Source organism: Oncorhynchus keta, unplaced genomic scaffold, assembly GCF_023373465.1.
Source record: "Oncorhynchus keta strain PuntledgeMale-10-30-2019 unplaced genomic scaffold, Oket_V2 Un_scaffold_15791_pilon_pilon, whole genome shotgun sequence".
Lineage (NCBI taxonomy): Eukaryota > Metazoa > Chordata > Actinopteri > Salmoniformes > Salmonidae > Oncorhynchus > Oncorhynchus keta.
The window spans coordinates 52,905-74,206 of record NW_026290803.1 but is presented as its reverse complement, the minus strand read 5'-3'; positions in this window follow the sequence as shown (position 1 = coordinate 74,206).

Below are 21,302 nucleotides of genomic sequence, written 5' to 3'. Positions count from 1 at the left end.
TTAATGTATGTGGGTATAACTGACAGTAAAGTGATAACAGTTATTAATGTATGTGGGTATAACTGACAGTAAAGAGACAGTATTAATGTCTGTGGGTATAACTGACAGTAAAGTGACAGTTATTAATGTATGTGGGTATAACTGACAGTTATTAATGTATGTATGTGGTATAACTGACAGTAAAGTGACAGTTATTAATGTATGTGGGTATAACTGACAGTAAAGTGACAGTTATTAATGTATGTGGGTATAACTGACAGATATTAATGTATGTGGGTATAACTGATAGTAAAGTGACAGTTATTAATGTATGTGGGTATAACTGACAGTAAAGTGAGTTATTAATGTATGTGGGTATAACTGACAGTTATTAATGTATGTGGGTATAACTGACAGTTATTAATGTATGTGGGTATAACTGACAGTTATTAATAATGTATGTGGGTATAACTGACAGTAAATGACAGTTATTAATGTATGTGGGTATAACTGACAGTAAAGTGACAGTAATTAATGTATGTGGGTATAACTGACAGTAAAGTGACAGTTATTAATGTATGTGGGTATAACTGACAGTTATTAATGTATGTGGGTATAACTGACAGTAAAGTGACAGTTATTAATGTATGTGGGTATAACTGACAGTATTAATGTGATAACTGACAGTATTAATGTATGTGGGTATAACTGACAGTAAAGTGACAACTGACAGTTATTAATGTATGTGGGTATAACTGACAGTTATTAATGTATGTGGGCATAACTGACAGTATTAATGTGACACAGTTATTAATGTATGTGGGTATAACTGACAGTGGCTACCGATAGTGGATCATATTTAACATGATACAAATTATTAAAAATACAGTGAAAAGTCCAGACATATAATGAGAACATTCTAGAAATCACAAATCAACTCGGTAGGTTTGGTGCTGTACTGTCATTTGGGCTACAGAAGCCTACAGCTTGGCTCTCCACATTTCATCCTTTCAGGTTACACTGAGTGTACAAAATATTAAGAACACCTTCCTAATATTGAGTTACTCCCCCCTTTTTGCACTCTTTAAAGCCTCAATTCATCGGGGCATTGACTCTAAAATGTGTCAAAAGCATTCCACAGGGGACGCTGACCCATGTTGACTCTAAAATGTGTCAAAAGCATTCCACAGGGGACGCTGACCCTTGTTGACTCTAAATGTGTCAAAAGCATTCCACAGGGGACGCTGACCCATGTTGACTCTAAAATGTGTCAAAAGCATTCCACAGAGGACGCTGACCCTTGTTGACTCTAAAATGTGTCAAAAGCATTCCACAGGGGACGCTGACCCATGTTGACTCTAAAATGTGTCAAAAGCATTCCACAGGGGACGCTGACCCTTGTTGACTCTAAAATGTGTCAAAAGCATTCCACAGGGGACGCTGACCCATGTTGACTCTAAAATGTGTCAAAAGCATTCCACAGGGGACGCTGACCCTTGTTGACTCTAAAATGTGTCAAAAGCATTCCACAGGGGACGCTGACCCTTGTTGACTCTAAAATGTGTCAAAAGCATTCCACAGGGGACGCTGACCCTTGTTGACTCTAAAATGTGTCAAAAGCATTCCACAGGGGACGCTGACCCATGTTGACTCTAAAATGTGTCAAAAGCATTCCACAGGGGACGCTGACCCATGTTGACTCTAAAATGTGTCAAAAGCATTCCACAGGGGACGCTGACCCTTGTTGACTCTAAAATGTGTCAAAAGCATTCCACAGGGGACGCTGACCCTTGTTGACTCTAAAATGTGTCAAAAGCATTCCACAGGGGACGCTGACCCTTGTTGACTCCAATGCTTCCCACATTTGTGTTGGCTGGATGTCCTGGATGTCCTGGTTGTTGATACACTCGGGGAAACTGTTGAGTGTGAAAAACCCAGCAGCTTTGCAGTTCTTGACACAAACCGGTGAGCCTGGCACCTACTACCATACCTCGTTCAAAGGCACTTCAATCTTTTGCCTTGCCCATTCACCCTCTGAATGGCACACGTACACAATCCATGTCTCTAATTGTTTAAAGGCTTAAAATCCTTATTTAACCCGTCTCCTCCCCCTTCATCTACACTGATTGAAGTGGATTTAACAAGTGACATCAATAAGGGTTCATATCTTTCACCTGGATTCACCTGGTCAGTCTGTCATTGAAAGAGCAGGTGTTCTTAATGTTTTGTCCACTCGGTATAGAATTGATGGAACTAGAACGCTGCGGGCGTGGTTCTAGAATGTCAAATCAACATTCCATCCGTTCCACTATGCTGCTGTGGTCTGGTCTGTCATCACACATCAGCTAATGAATGGACTGGCTAGACTGGCCCAAGGCCAGGCTCCATCAATAACACACTAATAACATAACAACGTGTGGATAATGATGAATTAGGTCCTGGCTAAGGCTTTTCAATGGACCAGAATGCATTACCGCTCTAAAACACCAAGCCACTGTGACTAGGATAAACACACTGCCACTGTAGTTCACATTAGTTTAATACATCTGCATCGAGATCGATGGGACAACCATTTTAACGGATCACTACTGCTATATGTCTGTTTCCTGTGTGACCTCTAAACAGGATGTTACTACTATATGTCTGTTTCCTGTGTGACCTCTAAACAGGCTGTTACTGCTATATGCCTGTTTCCTGTGTGACCTCTAAACAGGCTGTTACTACTATATGTCTGTTTCCTGTGTGACCTCTAAACAGGCTGTTACTGCTATATGTCTGTTTCCTGTGTGACCTCTAAACAGGCTGTTACTGCTATATGCCTGTTTCCTGTGTGACCTCTAAACAGGCTGTTACTACTATATGCCTGTTTCCTGTGTGACCTATAAACAGGCTGTTACTGCTATATGTCTGTTTCCTGTGTGACCTCTAAACAGGCTGTTACTGCTATATGTCTGTTTCCTGTGTGACCTCTAAACAGGCTGTTACTGCTATATGTCTGTTTCCTGTGTGACCTCTAAACAGGCTGTTACTGCTATATGCCTGTTTCCTGTGTGACCTCTAAACAGGCTGTTACTACTATATGTCTGTCGTTCCTGTGTGACCTCTAAACAGGCTGTTACTACTATATGTCTGTCTGTTTCCTGTGTGACCTCTAAACAGGCTGTTACTGCTATATGTCTGTCTGGGTTCCTGTGTGACCTCTAAACAGGCTGTTACTACTATATGTCTGTCTGTTTCCTGTGTGACCTCTAAACAGGCTGTTACTGCTATATGTCTGTCTGTTTCCTGTGTGACCTATAAACAGGCTGTTACTGCTATATGTCTGTTTCCTGTGTGACCTCTAAACAGGCTGTTACTACTATATGTCTGTCTGGGTTCCTGTGTGACCTCTAAACAGGCTGTTACTACTATATGTCTGTTTCCTGTGTGACCTCTAAACAGGCTGTTACTGCTATATGTCTGTTTCCTGTGTGACCTCTAAACAGGCTGTTACTGCTATATGCCTGTTTCCTGTGTGACCTCTAAACAGGCTGTTACTACTATATGTCTGTTTCCTGTGTGACCTCTAAACAGGCTGTTACTACTATATGTCTGTCTGGTTCCTGTGTGACCTCTAAACAGGATGTTACTACTATATGTCTGTTTCCTGTGTGACCTCTAAACAGGCTGTTACTGCTATATGTCTGTTTCCTGTGTGACCTCTAAACAGGCTGTTACTGCTATATGTCTGTTTCCTGTGCGACCTCTAAACAGGCTGTTACTGCTATATGTCTGTTTCCTGTGTGACCTCTAAACAGGCTGTTACTGCTATATGTCTGTTTCCTGTGCGACCTCTAAACAGGCTGTTACTGCTATATGTCTGTTTCCTGTGTGACCTCTAAACAGGCTGTTACTGCTATATGTCTGTTTCCTGTGCGACCTCTAAACAGGCTGTTACTACTATATGTCTCGTTCCTGTGTGACCTCTAAACAGGCTGTTACTACTATATGTCTCGTTCCTGTGTGACCTCTAAACAGGCTGTTACTACTATATGTCTGTTTCCTGTGTGACCTCTAAACAGGCTGTTACTGCTATATGTCTGTTTCCTGTGTGACCTCTAAACAGGCTTTTACTACTATATGTCTGTCTGGGTTCCTGTGTGACCTCTAAACAGGCTGTTACTGCTATATGTCTGTTTCCTGTGTGACCTCTAAACAGGCTGTTACTACTATATGTCTGTTCCTGTGTGAACTCTAAACAGGCTGTTACTACTATATGTCTGTTTCCTGTGTGACCTCTAAACAGGCTGTTACTACTATATGTCTGTTCCTGTGTGAACTCTAAACAGGCTGTTACTACTATATGTCTCGTTCCTGTGTGACCTCTAAACAGGCTGTTACTACTATATGTCTCGTTCCTGTGTGAACTCTAAACAGGCTGTTACTACTATATGTCTCGTTCCTGTGTGACCTCTAAACAGGCTGTTACTACTATATGTCTCGTTCCTGTGTGACCTCTAAACAGGCTGTTACTACTATATGTCTCGTTCCTGTGTGACCTCTAAACAGGCTGTTACTACTATATGTCTCTGTTCCTGTGTGACCTCTAAACAGGCTGTTACTACTATATGTCTGTTTCCTGTGTGACCTCTAAACAGGCTGTTACTACTATATGTCTGGTTCCTGTGTGACCTCTAAACAGGCTGTTACTACTATATGTCTGGGTTCCTGTGTGACCTCTAAACAGGCTGTTACTGCTATATGTCTGTTTCCTGTGTGACCTCTAAACAGGCTGTTACTGCTATATGTCTGTTTCCTGTGTGACCTCTAAACAGGCTGTTACTGCTATATGTCTGTTTCCTGTGTGACCTCTAAACAGGCTGTTACTGCTATATGTCTGTTTCGTCATGTAACATAATGAATCAAACACACCATTGTCAGGAAGACATTACAGCTCCCTCATAATGAATCAAACACACCATTGTCAGGAAGACATTACAGCTCCCTCATAATGAATCAAACACACCATTGTCAGGAAGACATTACAGCTCCCTCATAATGAATCAAACACACCATTGTAAGGAAGACATTACAGCTCCCTCATAATGAATCAAACACACCATTGTCAGGAAGACATTACAGCTCCCTCATAATGAATCAAACACACCATTGTCAGGAAGACATTACAGCTCCTCATAATGAATCAAACACACCATTGTAAGGAAGACATTACAGCTCCTCATAATGAATCAAACACACCATTGTAAGGAAGACATTACAGCTCCCTCATAATGAATCAAACACACCATTGTAAGGAAGACATTACAGCTCCCTCATAATGAATCAAACACACCATTGTAAGGAAGACATTACAGCTCCCTCATAATGAATCAAACACACCATTGTAAGGAAGACATTACAGCTCCCTCATAATGAATCAAACACACCATTGTAAGGAAGACATTACAGCTCCCTCATAATGAATCAAACACACCATTGTAAGGAAGACATTACAGCTCCCTCATAATGAATCAAACACACCATTGTAAGGAAGACATTACAGCTCCCTCATAATGAATCAAACACACCATTGTCAGGAAGACATTACAGCTCCTCATAATGAATCAAACACACCATTGTCAGGAAGACATTACAGCTCCTTCATAATGAATCAAACACACCATTGTAAGGAAGACATTACAGCTCCCTCATAATGAATCAAACACACCATTGTCAGGAAGACATTACAGCTCCCTCATAATGAATCAAACACACCATTGTCAGGAAGACATTACAGCTCCTCATAATGAATCAAACACACCATTGTCAGGAAGACATTACAGCTCCCTCATAATGAATCAAACACACCATTGTCAGGAAGACATTACAGCTCCCTCATAATGAATCATATCCCAGTCAAACGTTTGGACACACTACTCATTCAAGGGTTTTCTTTATTTTTAATATTTTCTTCATTGTAGAATAATAGTGAAGACATCAAAACTATGAAATAACACATATGGAATCATGTCGTAACCAAAAAACTACTAGTGTTAAACAAATCAAACTGTATTTTTTATATTTAAGATTCTTCAAAGGAGGCACCATGACAGCTTGACTGTGGTTGTTGCTACAGTAACTGCCATGTGTTGGCTCAATAGATTCTATAGACGACACAACAGTGTGAGGACTGCTCTGAGACAGTACTTCAGGTGACGGTACTGTCACTGAAGACCGATGAGATCAACCGGACGACGCCGGGCCAATTGTGCTCCGGTCTCCCGGCTCGGGCCGGCTGCGACACAGCCCGGGGATCGAACCCGGGTCTGTAGTGCGACGCAGTGCCTTAAGACCGCTGCGTCACTCGGGAGGCTGCTTTTCTGAAAGACACCATGATGTCATACTGCCTTGACCCAAACGCCACAAGAATGCGCTGGAGACGAGATTCACAGAAATAAACCCCCCAAAAAAGGAAAAAAACTCTGAGAAAAAAACCAGAACACATTTTCCATTATTTTAACTCCTTTATGTAACAGCGTTTAGGGAATGAATGAAAAGCACACTGACATTGCCTGAAAGACGGACGGAAATGACCGTTTTCACATTGATCTGTGGTTTTAGTGGTAATGTAATGGTGGGCAGTGCCACGGGTATGTTGTAGGGAGGGACTGATGCCATTGGTTGACTGTTCATTCTCATGTGCCAATATTTGACTCAAACTCAACTCTGGACCTCGAAACCAGTTCCACTGCTTTTTCCCCTCTGATCAGGGCCTGATTTAGACCTTGGACACCAGGTGGGGTGATATTAATGATTTAGACCTGGGACACCAGGTGGGGTGATATTAATGATATGGGCCTGATTTAGACCTTGGACACCAGGTGGGGTGATATTAATGATCAGGGCCTGATTTAGACCTGGGACACCAGGTGGGGTGATATTAATGATATGGGCCTGATTTAGACCTGGGACACCAGGTGGGTGATATTAATGATATGGGCCTGATTTAGACCTGGGACACCAGGTGGGTGATATTAATGATCAGGGCCTGATTTAGACCTGGGACACCAGGTGGGGTGATATTAATGATCAGGGCCTGATTTAGACCTGGGACACCAGGTGGGTGATAATAATGATCAGGGCCTGGTTTAGACCTGGGACACCAGGTGGGGTGATATTAATGACCAGGGCCTGATTTAGACCTGGGACACCAGGTGGGGTGATGTTAATGACCAGGGCCTGATTTAGACCTGGGACACCAGGTGGGGTGATATTAATGACCAGGGCCTGATTTAGACCTGGGACACCAGGTGGGGGTGATATTAATGTTAATATATGGGCCTGATTTAGACCTGGGACACCAGGTGGGTGATATTAATGATCAGGGCCTGATTTAGACCTGGGACACCAGGTGGGGTGATATTAATGATCAGGGCCTGATTTAGACTTGGGACACCAGGTGGGGTGACATTAATGATCAGGGCCTGATTTAGACCTGGGACACCAGGTGGGTGACATTAATGATCAGGGCCTGATTTAGACCTCACACCAGATGGGGTGATATTAATGACCAGGGCCTGATTTAGACCTGGGACACCAGGTGGGGTGATATTAATGACCAGGGCCTGATTTAGACCTTGGACACCAGGTGGGGTGATATTAATGATCAGGGCCTGATTTAGACCTGGGACACCAGGTGGGTGATATTAATGATCAGGGCCTGATTTAGACCTGGGACACCAAGTGGGGTGATATTAATTATCAGGGCCTGATTTAGACCTGGGACACCAGGTGGGGTGATATTAATGATCATGGCCTGATTTAGACCTGGGACACCAGGTGGGGTGATATTAATGATTAGGGCCTGATTCAGACCTGGGACACCAGGTGGGGTGATATTAATGATCAGGGCCTGATTTAGACCTGGGACACCAGGTGGGGTGATATTAATGATCAGGGCCTGATTTAGACCTTGGACACCAGGTGGGGTGATATTAATGATTTAGACCTGGGACACCAGGTGGGGTGATATTAATGATATGGGCCTGATTTAGACCTTGGACACCAGGTGGGGTGATATTAATGATCAGGGCCTGATTTAGACCTGGGACACCAGGTGGGTGATATTAATGATATGGGCCTGATTTAGACCTGGGACACCAGGTGGGTGATATTAATGATATGGGCCTGATTTAGACCTGGGACACCAGGTGGGGTGATATTAATGATCATGTAAAACATAGTAGCCCAGACCTTGTAGGGTCAGAGTTCAATACTCTTTTTGTAGCACTTCATCATCTGTATACATCATCCCTCTCTTGTCATGGGGATATATTTAGTATTACCTCAAGTACCAGCCTCAGGTTAGGCAGTTTCCCATGTCATGTGGATATATTTAGAGTTACCTCAAGTACCAGCCTCAGGTTAGGCAGTTTCCCATGTCATGGGGATATATTTAGAGTTACCTCATACCAGCCTCATTAGGGTTCCCATGTCATGTGGATATATTTAGAGTTACCTCAAGTACCAGCCTCAGGTTAGGCCGTTCCCCATGTCATGTGGATATATTTAGAGTTACCTCAAGTACCAGCCTCAGGTTAGGCCATGTTTTTCTCCCCTTCTTACAAACAGCCCCAATGTGACACCGACTGACTCGTCACAGAGTTTATACCAGTGAACGGATTACTGTTAAATGGTATATTCCGAAGGGGATTTGGGCCTAAAAGCTGTTTCTAAAGTCAAGCTGTAACGGATTGGTTTAGGTGTCATCTGGCCTGCAGCTGCAGTCACTCAGAGAGGTGCCGTGGAGGTGGAATCTGAGCCTCCAAGTTGCGGCCCGTTAGTTCAGCTAAGCTTACCGCGAACACTAATAGCAGCGAGGACAAGCAGTAGCCCTTGCCCTGTGGTCATGAACCCATTAAATAAACACTGAACTAGAGTATCGTAGGGTCATCTCCATAGACCACAATGCAAAGGGGTTTTTGCCCTGAAAGACTCCGACCTGGAATCTGATTTTGGGTTTTAAAAATGTGGATAACAAGTAGCTGATTTACACAGAAAGTCCCTGTGGTGGTGGAGTGGTCTCCCTCTCCCCCGTGGGGCCTCCCGGGTGGCGCTGTGCCACCAGAGACTCTGGGTTCGCGCCCAGGCTCTGTTGTAACCGGCCGCGACCGGGAGGTCCGTGGGGCGACGCACAATTGGCCTAGCGTCGCCCGGGTTAGGGAGGGGTTGGCCGGTAGGGATGTCCTTGTCTCATCGCGTGGCCCCTCCTGTGGCGGGCAGGGCGCAGTGCACCAGGTGTAACCAAGGTTGCCAGGTGCGGCTGGCTTCCGGGTTGGATGTGCGCTGTGTTAAGAAGCAGTGCGGCTTGGCTGGGTTGTGTATCGGAGGATGCATGACTTTCAACCTTCGTCTCTCCCGAGCCCGTACGGGAGTTGTAGCGATGAGACAAGCTAGCAGCTACTAAAAACAATTGGATACCACGAAATTGGGGAGAAAACAGGGTAAAAAAATAAATACAATTTAAAATAAGAAAGTCCCCTGTGGTGATGGAGTGGTCTCCCCTCCCCCTCTCCTCTCCCCTCCCCAGTCTTTGGGGCCCGTCACCCGTCAAAAAGCCTACCGCAAATCAGACACAGTGCAACTGGCTCCATTGTTTTTGTCAAGCGCAAGAGGGTAGCAGGAATCACGCCTCTGGTTCCCATGAACCCTACCTGACAGGTGGCTCTGGGTGGAACATGTCTGATAGAGGGACCGGGCAGGGCTTATACATGACAAGTGGTTTCGCCCCTGAAGGAAGTTTAGTGAGCCCCTCGCTGTACGGAGCCGTCATGGGATTCATAAGAAGGGACAACCCTTTTGGATTCCTCCAAAGCTGATTGTCAAAGTCGAAAGTGATTTGATTTCAACATTTGTCACTCAAAGTTGACAGATACCACCAGATCTATAATGTCTCACCAGTCAATAAAATAATATATTTTTCATTCCTCAGATACTCTGTAGTCACATTACACTTTGTCGCGATCACAGTCGAGCAGAAATTAAGTTACTTCCGGTTATTATCAGTTATTAGAGTGGTTTATTTCCTGACATTAGGGAGCTAACAGTTTGTCTACACTCTTTCACCTTAAGGCCTCTATAGCTTCTACTTCCCCCTGGGCTACAAACACACTACTTCCCCTGGGCTACAAACACACTACTTCCCTGGGCTACAAACACACTACTTCCCTGGGCTACAAACACACTACTTCCCCCTGGGCTACAAACACATTACTTCCCCCTGGGCTACAAACACATTACTTCCCCTGGGCTACAAACACACTACTTCCCTGGGCTACAAACACACTACTTCCCCTGGGCTACAAACACACTACTTCCCCTGGGCTACAAACACACTACTTCCCCCTGGGCTACAAACACACTACTTCCCCTACTTCTTCCCTGGGCTACAAACACACTACTTCCCCTGGGCTACAAACACACTACTTCCCCTGGGCTACAAACACACTACTTCCCCCTGGGCTACAAACACACTACTTCCCCTGGGCTACAAACACACTACTTCCCCTGGGCTACAAACACACTACTTCCCTGGGCTACAAACACACTACTTCCCCTGGCTACAAACACACTACTTCCCCTGGGCTACAAACACACTACTTCCCTGGGCTACAAACACACTACTTCCCTGGGCTACAAACACACTACTTCCCTGGGCTACAAACACACTACTTCCCCCTGGGCTACAAACACATTACTTCCCCCTGGGCTACACACTACTTCCCTGGGCTACAAACACACTACTTCCCTGGGCTACAAACACACTACTTCCCCCTGGCTACAAACACACTACTTCCCTGGGCTACAAACACATTACTTCCCCTGGGCTACAAACACACTACTTCCCTGGGCTACAAACACACTACTTCCCTGGGCTACAAACACACTACTTCCCCTGGGCTACAAACACATTACTTCCCCCTGGGCTACAAACACACTACTTCCCCTGGGCTACAAACACACTACTTCCCCTGGGCTACAAACACACTACTTCCCCTGGGCTACAAACACACTACTTCCCTGGGCTACAAACACACTACTTCCCCTGGGCTACAAACACACTACTTCCCCCGGGCTACAAACACACTACTTCCCTGGGCTACAAACACACTACTTCCCCCTGGCTACAAACACACTACTTCCCCTGGGCTACAAACACACTACTTCCCCCTGGGCTACAAACACACTACTTCCCCCTGGGCTACAAACACACTACTTCCCCCCGGGCTACAAACACACTACTTCCCCTGGGCTACAAACACACTACTTCCCCCTGGGCTACAAACACACTACTTCCCCCGGGCTACAAACACACTACTTCCCCCTGGGCTACAAACACACTACTTCCCCCTGGGCTACAAACACACTACTTCCCCTGGGCTACAAACACACTACTTCCCCCTGGGCTACAAACACACTACTTCCCCCTGGGCTACAAACACACTACTTCCCCCTGGGCTACAAACACACTACTTCCCCCGGGCTACAAACACACTACTTCCCCTGGGCTACAAACACACTACTTCCCCTGGGCTACAAACACACTACTTCCCCCTGGGCTACAAACACACTACTTCCCCCTGGGCTACAAACACACTACTTCCCCCTGGGCTACAAACACACTACTTCCCCTGGGCTACAAACACACTACTTCCCCTGGGCTACAAACACACTACTTCCCCTGGGCTACAAACACACTACTTCCCCTGGGCTACAAACACACTACTTCCCCCTGGGCTACAAACACACTACTTCCCCTGGGCTACAAACACACTACTTCCCCTGGGCTACAAACACACTACTTCCCCTGGGCTACAAACACACTACTTCCCCTGGGCTACAAACACACTACTTCCCCTGGGCTACAAACACACTACTTCCCCTGGGCTACAAACACACTACTTCCCCCTGGGCTACAAACACATTACTTCCCCCTGGGCTACAAACACACTACTTCCCCCTGGGCTACAAACACACTACTTCCCCCGGGCTACAAACACACTACTTCCCCTGGGCTACAAACACACTACTTCCCTGGGCTACAAACACACTACTTCCCCTGGGCTACAAACACACTACTTCCCCCTGGGCTACAAACACACTACTTCCCCTGCTACAAACACACTACTTCCCCCTGGGCTACAAACACACTACTTCCCCTGGGCTACAAACACACTACTTCCCTGGGCTACAAACACACTACTTCCCCTGGGCTACAAACACACTACTTCCCCTGGGCTACAAACACACTACTTCCCCTGGGCTACAAACACACTACTTCCCTGGGCTACAAACACACTACTTCCCCTGGGCTACAAACACACTACTTCCCTGGGCTACAAACACACTACTTCCCCTGGGCTACAAACACACTACTTCCCCTGGGCTACAAACACACTACTTCCCCCTGGGCTACAAACACACTACTTCCCCTGGGCTACAAACACACTACTTCCCCTGGGCTACAAACACACTACTTCCCTGGGCTACAAACACACTACTTCCCCCTGGGCTACAAACACACTACTTCCCCTGGGCTACAAACACACTACTTCCCCCTGGGCTACAAACAAACACACTACTTCCCCAAACACACTACTTCCCTGGCTACAAACACACTACTTCCCCTGGGCTACAAACACACTACTTCCCTGGGCTACAAACACACTACTTCCCCCTGGGCTACAAACACACTACTTCCCCTGGGCTACAAACACACTACTTCCCTGGGCTACAAACACACTACTTCCCCTGGGCTACAAACACACTACTTCCCCTGGGCTACAAACACACTACTTCCCCTGGGCTACAAACACACTACTTCCCCTGGGCTACAAACACACTACTTCCCCTGGGCTACAAACACACTACTTCCCCCGGGCTACAAACACACTACTTCCCCGGGCTACAAACACACTACTTCCCCTGGGCTACAAACACACTACTTCCCCCTGGGCTACAATCACACTACTTCCCCTGGGCTACAAACACACTACTTCCCCGGGCTACAAACACACTACTTCCACTACTTCCCCGGGCTACAAACACACTACTTCCCTGGGCTACAAACACACTACTTCCCCTGGGCTAAAACACACTACTTCCCCCTGGGCTACAAACACACTACTTCCCTGGGCTACAAACACACTACTTCCCCTGGGCTACAAACACTACTTCCCCTGGGCTACAAACACTACTTCCCTGGGCTACAAACACTACTTCCCTGGGCTACAAACACACTACTTCCCCCAAACACACTACTTCCCTGGGCTACAAACACACTACTTCCCCCTGGGCTACAAACACACTACTTCCCCGGGCTACAAACACACTACTTCCCCCGGGCTACAAACACACTACTTTCCCCGGGCTACAAACACACTACTTCCCCCCGGGCTACAAACACACTACTTCCCCCTGGGCTACAAACACACTACTTCCCCTGGGCTACAAACACACTACTTCCCCTGGGCTACAAACACACTACTTCCCCTGGGCTACAAACACATTACTTCCCCCTGGGCTACAAACACATTACTTCCCCTGGGCTACAAACACATTACTTCCCCCGGCCTACAAACACACTACTTCCCCCGGGCTACAAACACACTACTTCCCCCGGGCTACAAACACACTACTTCCCCCTGGGCTACAGCCCTTCACCGTAGTCACCTCTACAGCCCTTCGCCGTAGTCCACTCTACACCCTGACCCTGCAGCTCCAGCCCTTCACCGTAGTCCACTCTACACCCTGACCCTGCAGCTCCAGCCCTTCGCCGTAGTCCACTCTACACCCTGACCCTGCAGCTCCGGCCCTTCACCGTAGTCAACTCTACACCCTGACCCTGCAGCTCCGGCCCTTCACCGTAGTCAACTCTACACCCTGACCCTGCAGCTCCAGCCCTTCACCGTAGTCAACTCTACACCCTGACCCTGCAGCTACAGCCCTTCACCGTAGTCAACTTTACACCCTGACCCTGCAGCTACAGCCCTTCACCGTAGTCAACTCTACACCCTGACCCTGCAGCTCCAGCCCCTCACCGTAGTCAACACTACTACAGCCCTTCACCGTAGTCAACTCACCACCCTGACCCTGCAGCTCCAGCCTTTCACCGTAGTCACCTCTACACCCTGACCCTGCAGCTCCAGCCCTTCACTGTAGTCAACACTACTACAGCCCTTCACCGTAGTCACCTCTACAGCCCTTCACTGTAGTCAACTCTACTACAGCCCTTCACCGTTGTCAACTCTACTACAGCCCTTCACCGTAGTCAACTCTACACCCTGACCCTGCAGCTCCAGCCCTTCACCGTAGTCACCTCTACTACAGCCCTTCACCGTAGTCACCTCTACAGCCCTTCACCGTAGTCACCTCTACAGCCCTTCACCATAGTCAACTCTACTACAGCCCTTCACCGTAGTCACCTCTACACCCTGACCCTGCAGCTCCAGCCTTTCACTGTAGTCACCTCTACTACAGCCCTTCACCGTAGTCACCTCTACAGCCCTTCACCATAGTCAACTCTACTACAGCCCTTCACCGTAGTCACCTCTACACCCTGACCCTGCAGCTCCAGCCTTTCACTGTAGTCAACTCTACTACAGCCCTTCACCGTTGTCAACTCTACTACAGCCCTTCACCGTAGTCAACTCTACACCCTGACCCTGCAGCTCCAGCCCTTCACCGTAGTCACCTCTACTACAGCCCTTCACCGTAGTCACCTCTACAGCCCTTCACCGTAGTCACCTCTACAGCCCTTCACCATAGTCAACTCTACTACAGCCCTTCACCGTAGTCACCTCTACACCCTGACCCTGCAGCTCCAGCCTTTCACTGTAGTCAACTCTACTACAGCCCTTCACCGTTGTCAACTCTACTACAGCCCTTCACCGTAGTCAACTCTACACCCTGACCCTGCAGCTCCAGCCCTTCACCGTAGTCACCTCTACTACAGCCCTTCACCGTAGTCACCTCTACAGCCCTTCACCGTAGTCACCTCTACAGCCCTTCACCATAGTCAACTCTACTACAGCCCTTCACCGTAGTCACCTCTACACCCTGACCCTGCAGCTCCAGCCTTTCACTGTAGTCAACTCTACTACAGCCCTTCACCGTAGTCACCTCTACACCCTGACCCTGCAGCTCCAGCCTTTCACTGTAGTCAACTCTACTACAGCCCTTCACCGTAGTCAACTCTACTACAGCCCTTCACCGTAGTCAACTCTACTACAGCCCTTCACCGTAGTCAACTCTACTACAGCCCTTCACCGTAGTCAACTCTACTACAGCCCTTCACTGTAGTCACCTCTAGACCCTGCAGCTCCAGCCTTTCACCGTAGTCACCTCTACTACAGCCCTTCACTGTAGTCACCTCTACACCCTGACCCTGCAGCTCCAGCCTTTCACCGTAGTCACCTCTACAGCCTGTCACTGTAGTCAACTCTACTACAGCCCTTCACCGTAGTCACCTCTACTACAGCCCTTCACTGTAGTCACCTCTACACCCTGACCCTGCAGCTCCAGCCCTTCACTGTAGTCACCTCTACACCCTGACCCTGCAGCTCCAGCCCTTCACTGTAGTCACCTCTACACCCTGACCCTGCAGCTCCAGCCCTTCACCGTAGTCACCTCTACACCCTGACCCTGCAGCTCCAGCCTGTCACCGTAGTCACCTCTACACCCTGACCCTGCAGCTCCAGCCCTTCACCGTAGTCACCTCTACACCCTGACCCTGCAGCTCCAGCCCTTCACTGTAGTCACCTCTACACCCTGACCCTGCAGCTCCAGCCCTTCACCGTAGTCACCTCTACACCCTGACCCTGCAGCTCCAGCCCTTCACCGTAGTCACCTCTACACCCTGACCCTGCAGCTCCAGCCCTTCACTGTAGTCACCTCTACACCCTGACCCTGCAGCTCCAGCCCTTCACTGTAGTCACCTCTACACCCTGACCCTGCAGCTCCAGCCCTTCACCGTAGTCACCTCTACACCCTGACCCTGCAGCTCCAGCCTGTCACCTCTACACCCTGACCCTGCAGCTCCAGCCTGTCACCTCTACACCCTGACCCTGCAGCTCCAGCCTGTCACTTTAGTCACCTCTACACCCTGACCCTGCAGCTCCAGCCTGTCACTGTAGTCACCTCTACACCCTGACCCTACAGCTCCAGCCTGTCACCGTAGTCAACTCTACTACAGCCCTTCACCGTAGTCACCTCTACACCCTGACCCTGCAGCTCCAGCCCTTCACTGTAGTCACCTCTACACCCTGACCCTGCAGCTCCAGCCTGTCACCTCTACACCCTGACCCTGCAGCTCCAGCCTGTCACTGCTATGCCAGTCTTCTGAATGGGTGATTATTCCCATCCCTGAAATGGAATGCCATTTAGTATTAAACTGAAGTCTGGAACAAAAGACTGACTCATTATAAGCAATCATAGGAATTAGTAACATCATTTAACCAAGCCAACAAAATCATTTCCAGGATATTGAAGCAGCAGCCGGGGAAATTAGAAAAATTGTAGCTCTTAAATAGAATAATTGCCATCTTTATCTTCCGTCTCTCTCTGCTCCTCCTCGTTCTGAAGGGTTTTACAAATCACATTAACTTTCTATAGAAAATCTGCAGCGAACAGAGTAATCAAGGACTGAACGAGGGGGTGGGGGGTCCATCGAGTCCTCAGTACTCAGACAGGAAAATACATGGGATTTATTTCATTCCAATGCAGATTATGTGCAGGAACAAGGTGTTCAGTGATTCTCAGGTGTGTCTCCATCACAAAGATAACACAAAACAACTCCATAACATGGGATTATATTAGGATTAGTGTAGTAAAATAACATTTAAAAGCAGTTTCTAATCTCAAAGATTCCTCTGGCAATGTGTCTCAGAGTGGCGGGTAGCCTATTGGTTACAGAGGGGGGACAGGTAGCCTAGTGGTTAGAGGGGGGGACAAGTAGCCTCGTGGTTAGAGGGGGAGGCAGGTAGCCTAGTGGTTAGAGGGGGAGGCAGGTAGCCTAGTGGTTAGAGGGGGAGGCAGGTACCCTAGTGGTTAGAGGGGGAGGCAGGTAGTCTAGTGGTTAGAGGGGGAGGCAGGTAGTCTAGTGGTTAGAGGGGGAGGCAGGTAGTCTAGTGGTTAGAGGGGGAGGCAGGTAGTCTAGTGGTTAGAGGGGGAGGCAGGTAGTCTAGTGGTTAGAGGGGGAACAGGTAGCCTAGTGGTTAGAGGGGAGGCAGGTAGCCTAGTGGTTAGAGGGGAGGCAGGTAGCCTAGTGGTTAGAGGGGAGGCAGGTAGCCTAGTGGTTAGAGGGGGAGGCAGGTAGCCTAGTGGTTAGAGGGGGAGGCAGGTAGCCTAGTGGTTAGAGGGGGAGGCAGGTAGTCTAGTGGTTAGAGGGGGAGGCAGGTAGTCTAGTGGTTAGAGGGGGGACAGGTAGCCTATTGGTTAGAGGGGAGGCAGGTAGCCTATTGGTTAGAGGGGGGACAGGTAGCCTAGTGGTTAGAGGGGGAGGCAGGTAGTCTAGTTGTTAGAGGGGCAGGTAGTCTAGTGGTTAGAGGGGGGCAGGTAGCCTATTGGTTAGAGGGGGAGGCAGGTAGCCTATTGGTTAGAGGCGGGGGGGGCAGCAGGCAGCCTAGTGGTTAGAGGGGGAGGCAGGTAGTCTAGTGGTTAGAGGGGGAGGCAGGTAGCCTAGTGGTTAGAGGGGGAGGCAGGTAGCCTAGTGGTTAGTGTAGGGAGGTAGGTAGCCTAGTGGTTAGAGGGGAGGCAGGTAGCCTAGTGGTTAGAGGGGGAGGCAGGTAACCTAGTGGTTAGAGGGGAGGCAGGTAGTCTAGTGGTTAGAGGGGGAGGCAGGTAGTCTAGTGGTTAGGGGGGAGGCAGGTAGTCTAGTGGTTAGAGGGGAGGCAGGTAGTCTAGTGGTTAGAGGGGGAGGCAGGTAGTCTAGTGGTTAGAGGGGGAACAGGTAGCCTAGTGGTTAGAGGGGAGGCAGGTAGCCTAGTGGTTAGAGGGGGAGGCAGGTAGCCTAGTGGTTAGAGGGGGAGGCAGGTAGCCTAGTGGTTAGAGGGGGAGGCAGGTAGCCTAGTGGTTAGAGGGGAGGCAGGTAGTCTAGTGGTTAGAGGGGGAGGCAGGTAGTCTAGTGGTTAGAGGGGAGGCAGGTAGCCTAGTGGTTAGAGGCAGGTAGCCTATTGGTTAGAGGGGGGGGACAGGTAGTCTAGTTGTTAGAGGGGGCAGGTAGTCTAGTGGTTAGAGGGGGGGCAGGTAGCCTATTGGTTAGAGGGGAGGCAGGTAGCCTATTGGTTAGAGGCGGGGGGCAGCAGGCAGCCTAGTGGTTAGAGGGGAGGCAGGTAGTCTAGTGGTTAGAGGGGGGAGGCAGGTAGCCTAGTGGTTAGAGGGGGAGGCAGGTAGCCTAGTGGTTAGTGTAGGGAGGTAGGTAGCCTAGTGGTTAGGGGGGAGGCAGGTAGCCTAGTGGTTAGAGGGGGAGGCAGGTAACCTAGTGGTTAGAGGGGGAGGCAGGTAGTCTAGTGGTTAGAGGGGGAGGCAGGTAGTCTAGTGGTTAGAGGGGGAGGCAGGTAGTCTAGTGGTTAGAGGGGGAGGCAGGTAGTCTAGTGGTTAGAGGGGGAGGCAGGTAGCCTAGTGGTTAGAGGGGGGACAGGTAGCCTAGTGGTTAGAGGGGAGGCAGGTAGCCTAGTGGTTAGAGGGGGAGGCAGGTAGCCTAGTGGTTAGAGGGGAGGCAGGTAGCCTAGTGGTTAGAGGGGGAGGCAGGTAGCCTAGTGGTTAGAGGGGAGGCAGGTAGTCTAGTGGTTAGAGGGGGAGGCAGGTAGTCTAGTGGTTAGAGGGGGAGGCAGGTAGCCTAGTGGTTAGAGGGCAGGTAGCCTATTGGTTAGAGGGGGGGGGACAGGTAGTCTAGTTGTTAGAGGGGGCAGGTAGTCTAGTGGTTAGAGGGGGGGACAGGTAGCCTATTGGTTAGAGGGGAGGCAGGTAGCCTATTGGTTAGAGGCGGGGGGGGGCCAGGCAGCCTAGTGGTTAGGGGGAGGCAGGTAGTCTAGTGGTTAGAGGGGGAGGCAGGTAGCCTAGTGGTTAGAGGGGAGGCAGGTAGCCTAGTGGTTAGAGGGGGGAGGCAGGTAGCCTAGTGGTTAGTGTAGGGAGGTAGGTAGCCTAGTGGTTAGAGGGGAGGCAGGTAGTCTAGTGGTTAGAGGGGGGACAGGTAGCCTATTGGTTAGAGGGGGGAGGCAGGTAGCCTATTGGTTAGAGGGGGGACAGGTAGCCTAGTGGTTAGAGGGGAGGCAGGTAGTCTAGTTGTTAGAGGGGCAGGTAGTCTAGTGGTTAGAGGGGGGCAGGTAGCCTATTGGTTAGAGGGGGGCAGGTAGCCTATTGGTTAGAGGCAGGGGGGCAGCAGGCAGCCTAGTGGTTAGAGGGGAGGCAGGTAGTCTAGTGGTTAGAGGGGGAGGCAGGTAGCCTAGTGGTTAGAGGGGGGCAGGTAGCCTAGTGGTTAGTGTAGGGAGGTAGGTAGCCTAGTGGTTAGTGTAGGGAGGTAGGTAGCCTAGTGGTTAGAGGGGAGGCAGGTAGCCTGTGTGGTTAGAGGGGGGAGGCAGGTAACCTAGTGGTTAGAGGGGGAGGCAGGTAGTCTAGTGGTTAGAGGGGGAGGCAGGTAGTCTAGTGGTTAGAGGGGGAGGCAGGTAGTCTAGTGGTTAGAGGGGGAGGCAGGTAGTCTAGTGGTTAGAGGGAGGCAGGTAGTCTAGTGGTTAGAGGGGGGAACAGGTAGCCTAGTGGTTAGAGGGAGGCAGGTAGCCTAGTGGTTAGAGGGGAGGCAGGTAGCCTAGTGGTTAGAGGGGAGGCAGGTAGCCTAGTGGTTAGAGGGGGAGGCAGGTAGTCTAGTGGTTAGAGGGGAGGCAGGTAGTCTAGTGGTTAGAGGGGGAGGCAGGTAGTCTAGTGGTTAGAGGGGGGACAGGTAGCCTATTGGTTAGAGGGGGAGGCAGGTAGCCTAGTGGTTAGAGGCAGGTAGCCTATTGGTTAGAGGGGGGACAGGTAGCCTAGTGGTTAGAGGGGGAGGCAGGTAGTCTAGTTGTTAGAGGGGGCAGGTAGTCTAGTGGTTAGAGGGGGGGCAGGTAGCCTATTGGTTAGAGAGGCAGGTAGCCTATTGGTTAGAGGCGGGGGGCAGCAGGCAGCCTAGTGGTTAGAGGGGAGGCAGGTAGTCTAGTGGTTAGAGGGGGAGGCAGGTAGCCTAGTGGTTAGAGGGGGGAGGCAGGTAGCCTAGTGGTTAGAGGGGGGAGGCAGGTAACCTAGTGGTTAGAGGGGTGAGGCAGGTAGCCTAGTGGTTAGAGGGGTGAGGCAGGTAGCCTAGTGGTTAGAGGGGTGAGGCAGGTAGCCTAGTGGTTAGAGGGGTGAGGCAGGTAGCCTAGTGGTTAGAGGAAAGCAGGTCCTTGGGTGCAGTCGCTCTTCTTGGGACAGTACTATAGTAGGACAGGTGCTCTACTCCATGACAGCTCCTGAGGTCTCTGACCTGTGAGGATAGACCCAAGTGGAGCCCAGGTCAGAGACGAGGGGCCAGGTGGAGCCCAGGTCAGAGACGAGGGGCCAAGTGGAGCCCAGGTCAGAGACGAGGGGCCAGGTGGAGCCCAGGTCAGGACGAGGGCCAAGTGGAGCCCAGGTCAGAGACGAGGGGCCAGGTGGAGCCCAGGTCAGAGACGAGGGCCAAGTGGAGCCCAGGTCAGGGACGAGGGGCCAGGTGGAGCCCAGGTCAGAGACGAGGGGCCAGGTGGAGCCCAGGTCAGAGACGAGGGGCCAGGTGGAGCCCAGGTCAGAGACGAGGGGCCAGGTGGAGCCCAGGTCAGAGACGAGGGGCCAAGTGGAGCCCAGGTCAGAGACGAGGGGCCAGGTGGAGCCCAGGTCAGAGACGAGGGGCCAGGTGGAGCCCAGGTCAGAGACGAGGGGCCAAGTGGAGCCCAGGTCAGGAGACGAGGGGCCAGGTGGAGCCCAGGTCAGAGACGAGGGGCCAAGTGGAGCCCAGGTCAGAGACGAGGGGCCAGGTGGAGCCCAGGTCAGAGACGAGGGGCCAGGTGGAGCCCAGGTCAGAGACGAGGGGCCAAGTGGAGCCCAGGTCAGAGACGAGGGGCCAAATGGTGGGGCCAAAAAGCCCAGGTCAGAGACGAGGGGCCAAGTGGAGCCCAGGTCAGAGACGAGGGGCCAGGTGGAGCCCAGGTCAGAGACCCAAGTGGGCCCAGGGCTCCAATACCTAGTGGATCATCGCTTGTGTTTTCCCCCTCAAACGCCACAGTTACCAGTCTGTTTGGCTAACATAC